Source organism: Gossypium hirsutum, chromosome D02 (genome assembly GCF_007990345.1).
Source record: "Gossypium hirsutum isolate 1008001.06 chromosome D02, Gossypium_hirsutum_v2.1, whole genome shotgun sequence".
NCBI lineage: Eukaryota > Viridiplantae > Streptophyta > Magnoliopsida > Malvales > Malvaceae > Gossypium > Gossypium hirsutum.
The window spans coordinates 64,577,859-64,595,520 of record NC_053438.1 but is presented as its reverse complement, the minus strand read 5'-3'; positions in this window follow the sequence as shown (position 1 = coordinate 64,595,520).

The following is a 17,662-nucleotide window of genomic DNA, read 5'->3' as shown; positions in this document are numbered from 1 at the left end:
ATTAGATACAATACAAGTGGTTCGTACAGAAAGTCAAGTAGTTTTGGAAAATAAGGTATCGAAACCTCGATTTTGTAAACCAAGCTTGTAAATATATTCATTGAATATTTATGGAGCTATGTTATAGGTGAATTGAGGTTTGGTCCAGAAATTTTGTTGTTTAAATTGTTAATTAAAGTACAACGACTAAATTGTAAAAACCGTAAAACTTGATCGCTATTTAATTTTAGTTGATAAAAGGGTTAATCAAGGCTTATTAAGGGATGTAATTGGTAATTTAACCATATTTATATATATTGGAAGATTGGTGCCCATTTTATATGATTATATTATTAGAATTTAAGTTTTTAATATTAAAACATGGTAAATTATAAAACAAAATGAAAGATGAAAGACATTCATAATCTTTTCTTCTGATCTACACTGTTCCTCCATTGTCAAAGATTGAAAGTTTTGGCTCAGCTTTGTAGCTTTGCATGGTAAGCCATTTTTCACCTTTCTTTTCGTAAATTTATGTGTTTTGAAATTGTTAAGCCATTTTCACCTTTTTTTTGTAAATTTATGTGTTTTGAAATTGTTGTAGCTTAATCTAACTAGCCCAAGAACTATTTCGTAAAATTGTTAAAGGTTTTAAAAGTTACCATTAATGATTTTTGGAATGGATAATTGAGTTAAGTTATTGTTTAAATCAAAATATACAACAATCGGAGGATATACGCGGAAAATGAAAAAATACTGACTAGTCTTTGACATATAAATCATTACAGTTTTGCCAGGTAAGTTCATACAATGTAAATAAATTTGATTGGTTGTTGAATTATGTTTAAATTTTTATTCATGTTTTATTGAAAGCTTGGATTGGTTATGAAATAGTATACAAATTGGAGTTAGACTTAATTGAAATGAAATAGTATTGTATGGAAGTGTTGAGATTAATCTCGATGAACTTAGTAAAAGTCTCGTATACGAGGTTACGGGTTGATACCCAATGATTTCGAGCTTCATTTTTTCGCAGACTCAAAGATACATGTGACATAGGTTTAGTTAAACGAGTAACCTGATTTTTTTTTATAGGTTTATCTCAGACAGGTAACTTGACACTAGTGTATATGATTAGCTCAGACGAGCATCATATATTATTTTCACCTATTTATTGAGTTTCTTCATAAGTTTCAACAGGTAAGTTAAAGATAATAAATATGATGTTATGAAGTTGAGGCTAAAAAAAGACGTATATGAAAAATATATGTGATATGTGTTTATTTGAGAATTAATATGGTGTTATTTGAAATTATAAGTATGGTTATAATTCAAAAGTCTTACCTATTGATGTGCTTTGTTATGTTTTGATAGGGAAATTGTTTGTATAATGAATTCTATAGTTGTTGAATGGTTAAGGTAAGTCATTTGTTTGTATTGTATGAGTTTACTAAGTATTTGTAATACTTACTCGATGTTACTATTTGCCTTGTGGATTTTGGACGTTCGGAATGTGTCGATAGGATCAGTGAGAAGTATACACCTATCATCTTCTGATTCGGTATACTTTTGAATGTTCAAACTTGGTTATTTGTGGCATGTACATAGGATGATAAATACTTGCAAAGTGATAAATGTATTTTGGCATAGTTGATCTTTATGTATATATAGATATATGGTAATTTGATGAAATAGTGAATGGTTGAGCTCATAAATTTTGGGTACTTTTTTTTATGTAAATATGAATGGTTAGTTATGATAAGTTTTGAGCTTGTGACTACTTTGGTATGAAATGGATAAGGAATATAAAATGGTTCTTATTAATTCTTGTTACATGTGTTTTGGTGCCAAATTTGGCATAATGGTTTAGGTATTGATAAATTAGTTGGATGCATTATATGTCACTTTGAAGAGATGGTTTGTACTTTGCATCTTAGGAGTTATATACATTATACACGGGCTAACACACGGTCGTGTGTCACACACGGACAGGTGACACGGCCGTGTGCTCAATGGAAATTACGGAACACTTGTATACACGGTCACAGTTTGTAACACGGGCTGGCTACGCACCTGTGAATGTTTTGAAATTGGACCTCTTAATGTTTTACATGGCCTCAATTAGATACACGACCCAGCCACACAAATGAGTAACTTCTTGCCACACGGTTTAGCTTGTCACACGGTCGTGTGACCCCTATTTACATATTAGTCATTCTTTACTTTCGAGATGATTTTAGAGCTTTCATAAGCTCGTTTTATGCCTGATTTTGGTTTGTAAATAATGAATTGTTTGTTGTATGATATTTATTGAATATTAATGAATTTTTTATTTAAAATTTCAAGCAAATGTTTTGTTATTTGCTGTAGCATCCTGTAACTCAATTTTGACATCATGGACAGGTTAGGGATGTTACAAATGTGACTGACTGGACTAACAGTACATCGGACATGGCATAATTAGAATAAATCCTAAATTCGTTTATGGATTTATTCACTTTTGACTTCCATAATGTAACATACCTCAATCCTGAGTGGATGATGGAATTTGTATGTGTGACTCGTATACTTTGATGTAAGTAAAAGCGTAAGTTTAAATACATAAAGAACCGAAAACTGGTGCATTGGGTATACGAATTTTATAGTATGTAGCATCGTTCACAATAGTGGAATTCATAACCCAAGAAATGGGTAAATGATATCCTCTCATTAACATTACATGATAGATGGAAAGTAAATGTGGCCATAGGTCGTTTGTCTTTATGATAAATGACTTAATTACTATTTGATAGTAATTAAATTTTCATGAAGAAATATATAATGGTTTCCATGAGAAAAAATATGATAATATTGGGAGATCAAATTTATCCCAAGAGATTAAGGATATCCTATGATGATAAAACACTTATGACAATGTCATTGGACGAGCACTAATCGAGTAGCTTTCATAATGCTATGTAATCGGGGTGAGCTCAATCACAATACTATAGTGGAATGACTTCATGACTAAATGAGTTTATCATTAATAGGCGAAAGCTGAAACTTAATTATAAATCGTTTGAGCCTTAATCACATATATCCAATTGGTCCCTCTACTAGCTCATTGAAACAAAAATGAATTGCATTTAGAATCAAAAGAACAAAAATTGGTAGAAAGTATAAAGTTAGAGAAATGAGTTACATTCGAAAATGAATGTGGTTTCTCACTAAATATAAAAATAACTTGATAATTGATTTAAGTTTTTTAAATTATCACATCCCAAAAATTGGGAAAGTAGAATCGGGTTAGCAAATCGAGGGTTAGTGAATCGAAAACCAAAGTTAGGTTAGATTATTAATTAAATATGAATAAATAAAATAATATATTAAAATAATTAGAATTAAAAATTTAGGTTAAGAAATTAAAATTAGATGTTCGAGAATCAATTTTCTTAAAACAAAATTTTAAAACTAGATCGAATTTGAAAATAATTTAGAAAATGAGTTTTAATTGAAAACTATGACTGATTTGAAAAAGAGGAAGAAACTGGATGTGGCCAAAAGGGCAATTGCCCAATTTTTAAAAATTGGTTGGCTATTTAAAGACCACCATGTCTCTTTCCTTCCATTTCAACATCTATTCAAATTTCTTCTAAAATCTAAATCTGAGGTTTCTTTCTCAGATTGATTCATCCTCTTTGATTTTCTAGCCTTCCAAACACAAGTTTTCTTTTCAATTTTAAAGAAAACTCATCTTTTCTCCTTCAATTTTACCATTGTTCTTAGCAAATTTTAGCTCGAATTTGATCCTCAACTCGTTGATTTCTTCAAATTGAGGTAACATTCTAATTTCTTAGCGATCACACTAAGTATGGTGTTATTTCAATTCAAGTTTTAATTTATTTAATCAAGATCTCAATAGATCTAATGATTTTAAACTGATTTTTGGCTTGAAAATGGTAGATCTCGTCATACTAAGCTAATTGACTATTTTAAAGTGATTTTCAATTCATCTTGATCTAATTAGAAGGTTTCTAAACTTAATTTAACAAATCCTTAAGGAATTTTAATGAATTGAACGTTTGCCCCTTCTTAATGTTCATACAAGCTTGAATTTTCAGAAAAAGTTAGATCAGTGTAATTTAATGAAATTTATAGTTTAGATTTGTAATTAAATGATATTTAGGAAGTTTGAAAACAAATTCAAGTTCTAGAAACGAGATTTGAGTGTTGAAACTTCTATTTCGGTAAAACTAGAAAAGCTTAGATCTATGATTCTAGAGTGACTTGATTTTGCTTGTTGTTATTTGTGATGTATTTGCATCGTGTTTGATTTGTATGCAAAGTGTCAAATCACTTGGGAGCTTTTACAAGCAAGGAAAAAGGAAAACAAAAGCTTACTTGAGCTTCTATCATCGAAGAAAATGTTGCAAAGGTGAGTGAACTGATGTGCTATAATTAATGCAATGTGGGATGGTTTTCTTGTATTTATTCTTTTGCAGAGAAATATATTGTGTAGAGTGGTGAAGTGAGCAAGATTGTGATCCTAAGGCAAAACAACTTGATTGTGTATGTGAGATGGTTTTCTTGGATAATAAAGGATGGTAATGTGGGATCATTTTGAGGGATTAGACTTTCGTTTTTATTTTGGTTTGTAATAGGACATTCCATAGACTGTTTAATGACTTTTATAAATGGTTTTTGGATGCTTTTATTTCTTGAATTGTTGCATGAATGATACTAGATGAATGGTTAGGTTATATGTTGATTAGCATGCATGTGCTTTAGTGATTTGTGGTTATAGATGCTTGAATGATTGGATGTATGCTTGGAAAAATGCAAAATGACCAAATGCCAAGGTATAGACCTGTAAAGCTCTTACAATTTTCTTATATGAAAATTTGGTATGTTCAGTAGATTGAATTGGGACTTTAGAAAAGCATGCTAGTATAGGTAATTGGATTGGATGCCAAAGCATGTTAATGCATGATTTAGTGTAAATGAGCATGATTTGTATGATGTATGTATGCTATATGATATGTAAGAATAGGGAAATACATGAAATCATGAAATGGTATGTGTAATTGAGTGTCAAAGTGTTATATGCAATCTGTAATTTTTTTGCAAATATATTAGTCGACGTCGTGATGAGCCATAAACAACGTTGGGACAAGGAATCGTCGTCGGGATGTCGTTTATCACATCGTCAAGACAAAAGCCCCCTTTTAAGCGACGTCGTGATGTGAATAATCACCTCGTCACGGTGTGGTAAACTATGTGTCCCGGGCATGTGTAACACCCCTTTACCCATATTTGACGCTGGAACAGGGTACGAGGCATTACTGAACTTAAACACAATCAAACACACAAATCCAGACCAAAAAATTTCATTATCTATCACTACCACCACATTCAAATTACTTCACATATTTAATCATTCATACTATTACATTATCACTTCAACTCCTATACATGCCATATAAATAAAAAAATTGTTTAACAAAATCTACCAGGGTAAATCTGGATAGTGTGATCCTCGATATAGATCCGATCCTCCGAATGTATATATTTCAATCTACAAAAATAATAAGCATACACAAGTAAGCTTATAGAAGCTTAGTAAGTTCATTGGCATAGAAAGTAAATCTTACCGAACATTTAATAACAATCATCTAATATACAATTTCACTAATTCCTCTTGTCAATCATAAAAACAGTGATAGGTTTACTTAATTGAATTCAATATCACTTATTAACAAATTTTAATCTCTTAGGCCCGTTTATCATTTACCTCTTTTAATTAAATTAAGGGACGATTACGGAATTAAGTACTTCGTTTTCACAATGCCATAGTAAAACTATGGTTTACTATGGTCTTGTACCTTGTCACATATCACACACCAAAGCCATAGCCTAGCCATGGTCTTATTCGGATCACATATCACACTGATGCCATATCCCAGATATGGTCTTACACAGTAGCACATATCACACCGATGCCATATCCCAGATATGGTATTATATGGAAACTCATAATCACATCAGAACGATGCTATAGCCCAACTATAGTCTTATACGGAAATCACATATCTCATGTTGTCATGTTCCAACCATGTTCTTTTCCATCAATTCGTCTTGGCCACTGAACGAAAGTACTCAAATCTATTGTTCCAACTAATTTGTACTTTTACTTAAGGATTATTTTACAATAATCAAAATTTTATAACATTCATATACAATAATATACAATAATATTCATGAAATTTTCATAACAAAATATTGAATTATTCTGGCTAATTTGCAAAAGTTGTAGAAATTTCAAGGATTATTCTGGCAATTTTTCCTTTCCACGATTCGCTTCGGGTTCTTGATCTATAATTATAATATCATTCAATTATTAGCATTTATCAAGATTTTACTCTATTTCATACTTTATGCCTTTAATTTCTAAAATTACACTTCTACCCTAAATTTTACAATTTTTATAAATTAGTCCATGCTCAATTATTCCATCGATTGATCTAAATCTTCTTAATGAGTACTTTATCTAAATAGTATGAACTATTTAACAGCCTTTAAAATTCAAAATTTCAACACAAAACCCTAATTCTAAATTCTTCCACAATTTAGTCCTAAATATCGATTTCTATTTAACTATCTCCACAAAATCATCACAAAAATGAAATTAAAGCTTCAATTCCATGCTAAATCATCATAAACTTCCAGCCCTTATTCATGGCAACTTTCTAAATCATTCATAAAAGCAAAAACTAATGAATTAGATAATAGGATCTAGTTGTAAAAGTCTCAAACTCACAAAAACTACAAGAAATAATCAAGAATTGAGCTTACATGTAGTAAAATATGAAAAACCAGTTTAATAAAACCCTTCAATGGTGTTTTTGGCTGGAGAGGATGAAGAAAAATTAGGAGAATCCCAGATATTCTAATTTAATCCAATTTTTAACTATTAATTTCAACTTAATTAAAATTTTGCCATTAATTCACACTGTTTCTCAGCCTTTTCCTTACATAACATCCAGCCCCTCTTATTTATTATTTAAGCCACTTAACCAATTTCCACAGTTTTAAATCTTATTCAATTTAGTCCTTATCATTCAATTGACTACCAAAATGTTAAATTTCGTAATGAAACTTTAATACTAACTTATTCACACTCCTTAAATATTCATAAAAATATTTATGACTCAATTTTAATTCTGAGCTCTCGATACCTCGTTTTTATCTCAATTTATCTAATAATTTCCTTTAATACGCAAAATTCACTAATTCAAAAATATTTCTAAAATCACACCTAACTTTTACTTATTAATATCTAGACTCACATGTCGGATTTAGTGATCTAAAATCACTATTTCGACACCACTGAAATTTGGGCCAGTATAGCTGTTTTGTTAACTTTACAATTTGATCCTGATTTTTGTATTATGTAATTTGAGTCCTTAAACATGTTAAAATGACATGAAAATTGACATGATCATGTATGTGGTAAATTTCATAATTTTACTCTTAATTTTGTAAAATGTTTTTCCCAAATGTTTTGCAAATCTTATGATTTAGTCCTTTAAACTTTGTTTTAAAATTAAATGAGATTTACTTATCATTATGAATTGAAATTTTCAAATGTAGTCTAAAATAAGGTGTTTCCACTTAAGGTAGGATTAATTGGATAATTTATGATTGTTTTGCACAATAGATGTGAAATAACGTTTTTACCCATGTTCTTATTTTACTAGACAAAGCATGACTTAGGGTTGTATGTTTATTTTTAATGGATAATTGAATAATATGCATGTATTTCATGGTGTGAATGGTTTACTTTGGTGGTCGATAAGAATAGTCACGTAAGTCGCTAATGTAACGTTTCAAATTTGGGTCGAACCCTCCTTCTGAGATTTGGGGCACCACATGAATGTGGAAATTAAATATATTTTCTCATAGATTCTTTTATGGTATGTCACACCTTGGTTTGGCAAGCCGGTTCGGTTTGGGAGACCACGCTGGCGAAGACTGCCTAAGTTGTGAGACTTAAACCTAATAAGGCTAGTAAATTCGTGGCAAAGTACCTCTTAAAACTTCGTCAATACTATGGAGTACCACTTCACAGAATGGCGAGTTCTTGATTGTGGTGATAACCTAATTAGGCAGACTTTTCTGCCAATGAGACCACCATCCGTGTTTTTATATCTTTGCTAATGCAAACTTAGTAGTTAGTAGGACACGTTTTAGTCATCTAACGTCTTAGAGGAGGTAATGTGTCAGTAATTAGGACACTTGGAGAGCCTCATAGGATATGATTAATTAGTGGAAGCATGTGAAATGAGTAATGATTAGAGTAAATCCCAAGTGTGATTTGGTTGAGTTATCTATAAATAGGATAGCCTGATAGTGTAAAGCAGATTCATGTTTCATCTTCTCTTCTATACTTTGGTATTATCGAAAAAATCAAGAGAGTTCTTCGTCGGCAGTGAAGGTGTCATCTGTTAAGCTTAGGAGGGCTTCTGTGCTAGTTGGCTGCTAGTAAATCCTTAAAGATTCCTTTAAGCTTTACCAAGTAGAAAGAAGCTATTGTAAGAGAGGTTCAGTAGGATTTTCATTTGGATACTAGATTGGAAGGAAACTTTTGACCAAAAACTGTTAGCATGTCTTCAGATTCATGACATTTGATAAAGTTTTGGGTATTTTTTATGTTTAAAGATATTGTTTTATTGTTTTAGCCAAAGAAATGGGAGAAGGTCTCAGTACCAAAGGGTAGGAACCCGTAGAGTAGATAAAGCTCTAAGTAAAGTATTCAAGTGAGTTCCTTCGTACCTTGAGTTGGATATCTGCATTATTTCTTTTAACCTTTAACATTGTACAACCATGTAAGTGGCTTTGTCTTTTGGCTTTAATGTTCATGTCTAAGGAAATGTGTTCAAAGTGTCATTGCATGCAAGGGTATAAACGTTAAACAGACTAAAAAACATGGTATAAATACTTATTCCTTGGTGCACAAGCTCTATATCTAGACTAGTGTAAAGAGGAAATAGTGAGATCTTGTGTATAAAGACAAAAAAAAGACATCGGATAATATGTTTTGCCTCCGGTATGGCACTCTAGTGCAAACCATGTAATAGCCCGATTTTCAGTGGTGTCAGAAATAGTGGTTCAAGACCACCAAATTTGGCGAGTAAGCTTGTAAATTTTATTATTTAATATTTACGAGTCAAATATGGTTTTAAATTTTTTTGAATTAATAATTTCTGTCTTATAATGAATTATTACGTTTGAGTAATAAAACCCTAGTTTAAGTGGTTTTAGAAAATTAGGTGACGAGACCTCGTTTCTATAAACGAGCATTTACAGAGTGCCATTAAAGTAGTATTAAAGTTTCGTTGAAAAATTTTAACATTTTGACAGTTAATTAATTAAAAATGACTAAATTGAAAAAAGTGCAAAACTTGCTAATTATAATAATAAAGTGACTAAATGACTTAATTAATAGATGAGGGAGGACTTAAGAAATAATTATGCCAAAATTAAAAGGGTGAGGCGGCATAAGGATGGAAAATAATAAAAAAAATGCCATTCAATGGAAAAGGCAAATAAGTTGAAATTAAAAGTAAACAAATTAGATTTAAAGGTTTTCTAGACATTTCTTTCTCAACTTTGGTTCAAAAAAACATGGGAGAGCTCCTTGAGCTGGTTATTCAATTTTGATTTATATCAAGATCGGGTGAAAAATCGAGAAAAATAGAAAATTACCAAAATACCCTTGAATCTTGGTATTTCTGCAATTTAGCCAGGTAAGTTCGTATAACTAAAATGTGTATATTTATATGTTTGAATTGAATGTTGTATTTGTGAATTGGTGTAAATGTCATATATATGAAATTAATCACATACCCGATGATGTTTGATAAATATAAAGTTCCATTTGAATAAATGAAATTCGATAGATACTGGGTTCCCAAATTGGTTGTGGTCCTGCAAATGTTGTGGACACACCACAGCTCAAAAGAGTGTCCCAATATTTGGCCCTCTCGAGCTTCCCGTTAATAGCTCTTCGGAGCATTCCGATCAGTTGTGATCCTGCATGTTATGTGGACACACCGTAGCTCTTATGAGCACCCCGTGATATAGCTCTTCGTGAGCTTTCCGATTAAAGGCTCTTTGTGAGCTTCCTGATTAATGGCTCTCCAGAGCTTCCCGATATGGCTCGCTTGAACTTCCCGATATATGGCTATTCGGAGTTTCCCGTTAATGGCTCTTCGAAGCCACCCTTTATTGGTTCGTATGAGTTTCCCGTTATATAGCCCGGATAAGTTTCCTGTTAATGGCTCACATGAGCTTCCTGTTATATGGCTCGAGAGAGGGCTTCTCGATTATGTGCTCAAATGAGCACCCTCGAATATGAATTGACGGATTTCAGATTCGTACACTTCATGTGTACTACCCTTGTATCCATCAATATTTTAAATAATTCAATGGGTAAAGTTCTGATATGAGATAACATGAGTTCGAAATGAAATATTACCAGTATATACCTGAAATACATGGAAATGATATTTATTTGATATATTGAAACATGACATGGAAAATACATGTATATAAAACTTTCCTGATAATTATGTATATTCATGATTATGAACTGTTATCGGAATAAATATACACGAAATTCATGAAAATGATGGTACATGAAATATTGATATAATGAAATGAATGATATATGTTTATGAAGAAACGACAAGAGAATGATATGTATCATGACATGTAAATATGCGACTATCTTTGATATGTTGATTTAAGGAAATTATGTATGTTGAGACGAGTAATAAACTCAAGTGTGACATGTCGAGAAAATAAATTTATCAATGTTGAATTTATATGAAATATGTGCAAGTAAGCTAACAAGTGTTGTTGTTGATGCTTAGGCAAATGTCAAGCTATTGGTTTAATGGTAATATGTTATTTATATGATGCACTGAAATGGTAAGTACTCAAGAGAAAATATGCTACTGCTCATGAAAGAGTGGTAAGGTTTAAGTTATGCAATTTCTTATGAAATGACTTATCATGTGATTAATTCAAAAAAGGCTATGTTTAAATGCACTAATGTGTGGCTATGGTTAAATGATATGCTTATGACTGGTGTGTTATGCATATGGAATGAGTGTGGAAAGTAAAGGAGTGCAAATGCAAATAAAGAAATTCGGAAGAGTTAAAGTTATATAAAATCCTACTAAGCTTGGGATAATATATATAAGTGATACTGTGGAATTATTTACCTTGTGAATTGATGAATATAACTTTATGAGTATTGTGGTATCAATATTGGATTATTCTTGATATGTATAGATTTCATATTTGAAATGAATTAATATGATTAAATACTACACGAGCTTACTAAGCATTCATTGCTTACGTATTTGTTTTTATTTACCCTACAGATTATTGGAAGCTCGAACGGGTTGGAAGCTTGTCGGAGTTATATCACACTATCCATTGGTTCTATCGGTAATTTTGGATGATTTGATTTTGGTTATAATAGCATGTACAAGTTAATTTGGCCAATGTTGGCTTATTAATGTTTTGTTATATCTAGCCATAGGGATGGCTTGTGATGAACATGTTTTGATGTGCATATAAGAGGCTATATCATGTTATATGTGAGTGTTTGGTATAGTTGAATGATGATAATCTTATAGATATGTTAATACTTAGTACAAGTACGCATATATGTGAATTTGGTCAATTTGATAAGTTTGAATACTAGAGTATATGTGATGATAATATATGTATAAAACTTAGATTTAGCTTGATTTGAATGTTATGATATAGGTTGTTGATGTGTAAAAGTGTTGAGTTAGGTTGATGACAAATGGGGTAAGAAATGTGGCTTGAAATTGACCTAATTTCGTCCACACGGGTAGAGGCACGAGCGTGTGTCTCAGCCGTGTGTAGGTGACACGACTGTGTGTCCCATGTATCTATTAAATTGAGCAAAACAGAATGTTCACACGGCCTAACACACGGGTGTATGGCTTGTCCGTGTGACCTAAGTCAGTAAGCACCTAATTTTGGACACCGACTGGGACACGACCGTGTGTCCCTACTTTGAATGTCCACATGGCCTGGTCACACGGGCGTGTGTCCCTTGCACCTTTGAAAATTTTGAAAGTTTTCCAAAAATTTTTTTGAGTTTCTGGTTTAGTCTTGATTTATTTCTAATGTGTATTTTGGGCCTCGAGGGATCGTATAAGGGACAATATGTATGATTTTGATTGGTTTTTGACTTGAATGCTATATGATATGAAATGTTTACATTTTCTGTCTGTTTGATTTAAAAACTCCGGTAATGCTCCGTAACCCTATTTCGATGACGGATTCAGGTTAGGGGTGTTACAAGCCGTGAGTGGTGAAAACCTAGCCTTGCAAGGGAACATGTGTGTGTTCGAAAATAAAGAGGAAAGTCAAGGGGTACGAAGTTAATGAATGGTAAATAGCTCTGATGAGCAGTATGAAGATACAGGAAAAATGATTCTTCGGAACTAGGAGTAGAAGCTAGCACAATGAAGGGAGTATGTGGGAAAAAAGGTGTACGAGTGTAAAATAAGAAGTGTAAAATAAGAAGTGTGCATTGCATGAAATGTTAGCAGTATGCTTGATAGTTATAAAATAGTAGTCCACGTAAGTGGCATACACGCAGATCAGTTGTGCCCGTGTTTCATCATATGCGAGAATTCATAAACAATTAGTGTCCGCCGGTAGGCTGAGTCTGGTCACAATAGTATCCGTCAGCAGATACTTTAGATCAGAAAAAGTTTCATCTACCAAGTATTGCATGTTAGTTTGTCATTTTGAGTCCGACCTCTTAATGTGTGATGGTATTTTAGTGGGATTCATTTCTCAGGAACTCACTAAGTTCTCACGAACTTACCTAGTTTCTTCTTCCTACTTTCAGGTCGTTAGTTGAACTTGGGGATAGTAAAGGATTTGCGAGACTAGTGGCCCATTTGTGAGCCTTTCTAATTTTCTTTATGTGACATGTAATTGTTAGGGGTACTAGGACGACTATTAGGTGCCGCCATTTAAAAATCATCAAACTTTATTTTGAAACAGTATTTTGTACTTTGGATGCTTATTGGTAGCCTTGTTATCAATTGTGGTTTTAGGCGTTCTCAGATTTAATTAAATCAAGTTTTAAACTATAGTACAAGCAGTAACTCGAAAGGAAATTCGTTCGATCTCATGGATATTTTCTAAGCTGCCATGAAAGGCCATTTACTTGTTTCTTCAATCTTTTGAAGTGGTGTGGTACCATTTAAATGTTGTTTTCAATTATATATATTCAAAATTTTTGGAACACCATTTTGGTAAATGGGTACCCGCCAAATCAGGAAGTTGGTTTAAAAAGAAAGGTTTAGTGTTTTCAATGGTTCGGCTTGTGGCACTCCATAGCCGGATCCGATGAAAAGGTTGGACGTGGGGTGTTACAGTATAGTTGTCATTACTTTAATGGAATTAGAATTGGGTTGAGAAAATTATTAAATTATTAAATTTATTTATTTATTTATTTAAATTAATTTAATAATATATATTTGGGGAAATAAAAAAAATGCATCGAGTTGGATTAAATTATAAAATGTTGGGTTAAAAGTCCAATTAGCACGTATAATTGGACTCGATACAAGAGAGGCCCCAAACCCTTCATAATATGTATGAGGGGCAGCAACCTTAGTGTATTTAACTGGGGTCAGCTGCTCCTCTCTCATAATTCAACTAGGGGATTGGTTTTTTTTATTAAATAAGTATTATTTATATTCTACTAATTTAACTAGGGTTATTCTATCTCTTCCTATAAACAGATTTCATTGGTATGACTAAAAACACACAACTTTGAGATATTATTATTTTTCCCAAAAATAGTGAGAATTTATTTTTAATTTTTCGGGAATAACAATTCTACTAGTTTCTATAAGAGAGAGATTTACTTTCCTACTAAAAGTAAGAAAATTAATTATGATTTTATGTTTGATTCGTAATTGTTTAAGCTCACACTTGAAGCGATTTGTGGTACGATAATAGTGAAAAGGATGTTCGATTTAAAGTCGAGAGCTTCAAGATTCGTCTCGCGCAAAACACTAGTACTTATTATGAAGAGTTTATTGCTATAAATATCACAAATCGGCTCAATTTTTAAATTTTTATTTTTTTTGTTGTGTAAGAAAATCGTTTTCGAACCATTTTTTCCAACACTTATAAGGTCACATCACCGACCTTGTAAGAAGACAATGTGACTTTGCCACTAATGAGATCTTGACACATGACACATCTCTATCTCATGTATATAAGCCTTCCAATTGCAATAAGAATGTAGATAACATCAACATAATAAAACACTCCTTTCACCACATACCCTTTCTCTCTTCCTCTCAACTATCTCCTTCACTCTTTTCAACCATCAAATACGACGGCTCTTCTCCTTACCTAGTTCAACCGCCGCATCGTCCCAGTCTATTTCCCTTTGTTGATTCTTCACGATAAAAATATGCAAAATTTATGATTTTTAAATTTATGTTTATTCTCTCCAACATGAATACAATAAATATAAATAAATAAACATATTGCAAATTATATAAAATCGATTATTTTGAAAACAAGTATAACACAAAAAAGAATGCCTTAAAAAAAGTTTTTTCTAGCAGAAGTTTGTTTTTTTCAGACTTGAGCCTGGTCATGCTTTCCCCTTAGTGTTTTGAGATTTCTTTACCGGCATGGAGATTTCCTTGGGATAGAAAAGAGGAAAGGATTTGTTTTTTCTATTCTTTATTTTTCTTCTGTTTCCCAAAATGTTTCTTAAGTCAGGTTATGAATAAAACCTGCCCGTTTGCATGCAAAATAAATAAGAGATATTTATAATCAAGAATGGTTTTGTAAATTTACCAAATCTAAATTCAGACTATTATTTTCAACTTAAATATTGTAGGGATTTTTTTATTTTTATTTTTTGTCTTGTTACCAATGTACTTGAAAATGTTATTTTTATTTGAGTTGTTTTGTATCTACATTTATAGGATTCTGTTTGTTTTTTCTTTTCCATTATTTTACAACTTTGTGGTTTGGTTAAAATTTAATGCTTGTTAATAATAAGTAGTAGTTAAAAAAGGATAATATAATTTCTTTTAAATTTGGTAATTAGGTAGATTTTAATGTCTATAATTTTTTTGAGTTCATTTTAGTGCCTGCATTTGATAATTAATTTTATTTTGATCCCTGAACTTTAATTTTAATAAGATTTAATGATGTAATCAGTGATATTGGAACATGACTGGATCAAACGGACTAAGAACTGATCGATATAAAGATCCGAACAAAGGACTTGAACTGATTGACTATATAACTACTTGAAACTGGTAAAAATAAACAATCAGGACAACAACCAACAGCTGAACAGGTTGATTCGATTTAATAATTTCTTTATATTCTTATTTTTCTAAAAAAAAATCATAAACTTTTAATTAATTATTTAATCGTTGTTTGTCCAATGGTTGAACAGATTGAATTGGAGGAATTGGGAACCGATGACCTAATCTATTCAACCACTAGTCTTGTCACTAAAACATTAGATGTGATACGTGAAGATTATACAAGTTTTATATAATTTTTTTAAAATTTCAAATAATGATGTAGTACTTTAAGATTGTGTCCACATCATTAAACTTTTATAATTTTCAAATTTAGGGATCAAAATAAAATTAATTATCAAATTTAAGTAGTAAAGAAAAAAAATTTAGTACCAAAATAAATCTAATTATGCAATAATTATATTATCTCTAAAAAGTGGTATGTGATCTCGAAGGACGTCAAAATTTTATTTTTATTTTTGACAACTAAGAAAGACGTCAAGTTGGTTGAGGAAATTAAATAGAAAGTTATGCTTTTTAGGAAAAAAAAATAAGCACAAAGGAAAGGTTAACACGTGATTTGGTAAGGAAATAATATTTAAAAGAAAGTTGTTATTTCTTTTTAAATCAATAGTTACAGTGAAAAGCTAATTTCTAAAATTAAAAATAAAACTTAAATATTTGTAATTTATTTTATCATGAAACAAAAAATAAATGATAACAAATAATTATCAATTATTCTTATAATTAGATTACTTTAGTACATTATATTACTTAATATGTAAATAAGGAAATGGTTGGAATTTTAATATGTAATCTTTTCCATAAAAGGAAAACATCCTAGTTGCATCAAACATCTTTAAAATAGGTTTGAATAACTTACATTTATGGTCACTTATGTTTTAGTCACTTACGTTATCGTGTTGTAATATTTTAGTCGCTGAATTGTTAATTATACTTAACGGTGTAATGATAAACTAACGTGGCACATTAAACTATCATTTCAAATAAAATTTTTAGGTTAAATTATACAATTTATCCCCCATATTTTTTCGTTTTGAACAATTTAAAATTTTCTTTTATGATCTTTTAACTTTTTTTTTTCCATCTTCTTCTGCTTCTCCCTATGTTTTCCTACCTTCTTCATTTCTTTTAACAAAGAAAAAGAGTGAAGAGAGAGAGAGAGAGAGAGAGAGAGAGAGAGATGGAGGGTTTGGATAGTTAACAGATGGTATGGGTTTATGGGTTTTAGTTATAGGCAATGATGGCTTCCGACTTCCTACTTTTTTCTTCACTGCCAATTCAAATTCTTAATACGTTAAAAAAAATGGAGAAGGTAAAAAAATAGAAGGAGAAACAAAATTGAATGAAAAAAAAAGAAAAGTTAAAAGATCATAAAAGAAAAAAATTAAATTACTTAAAACGAAAAAATATGGGAACCTATTGTATAATTTAACTTCAAATTTTTGTTTGAAATGATAATTTAACGTGCCACGTTAGCTTACTGTTACATCGTTAACAACAATTAACGGCTCAGTGACTAAAATGTTACAACACGATAACGTAAGTGACTAAAACATAACATTTCAAACATAAGTGATTAAAATGTAACCTAAAATAAACAAAAGTGACCATTGGTGTAGTTCACCCATTAGTTTTTAAATTTTAAATCATTCTAATTATATCTTTAAATTGTTGAGAATATCAATCATATCATTTTGTTACTAAAATTGTTAATTTAACTATTAAATGATATGTTAGATCTTATGTGATATAATTTAAAAAAGAAAAAAATAAGAATGAATTGGATTTTGCAAAAATGAATGTTTTAAAAAGCACAATTGAGGTTTTCAAAAAAAATTTACTTTTTTTTTCAATTTCACTTTAATTTTAGTTTTTACTTTTAAAATTTTATGCGACAAAAATTTATTTCTTTAAAATTTTCATTTTAAATTAAGTTATATAAGATTTAGCTTGTCATTTAACAGTTAAATGAATGGCTTAAATAACAAAGTGACCTAATTGATATAACATTGATAATGTAAAATGTAATTAAAACATTTTAAAATTTAGAGAGCAATGTATACAATTAACTCACAACTATAAGTTAAAACAGAAACATAGGAGAGAAAATGGGTGTGATAAATTAACTAAAATTAAAGTCGGTCATATTGAGAAAAATGTAATAATAGAAAAAGCTTGGGTAAGAATTGTAGTAGATGGCAAGCTTAAAAGAAAGCAAAAATCATGGATTTAAAGTCCACCATCAAGACCAAGATAAATCAAAGGAATTGACA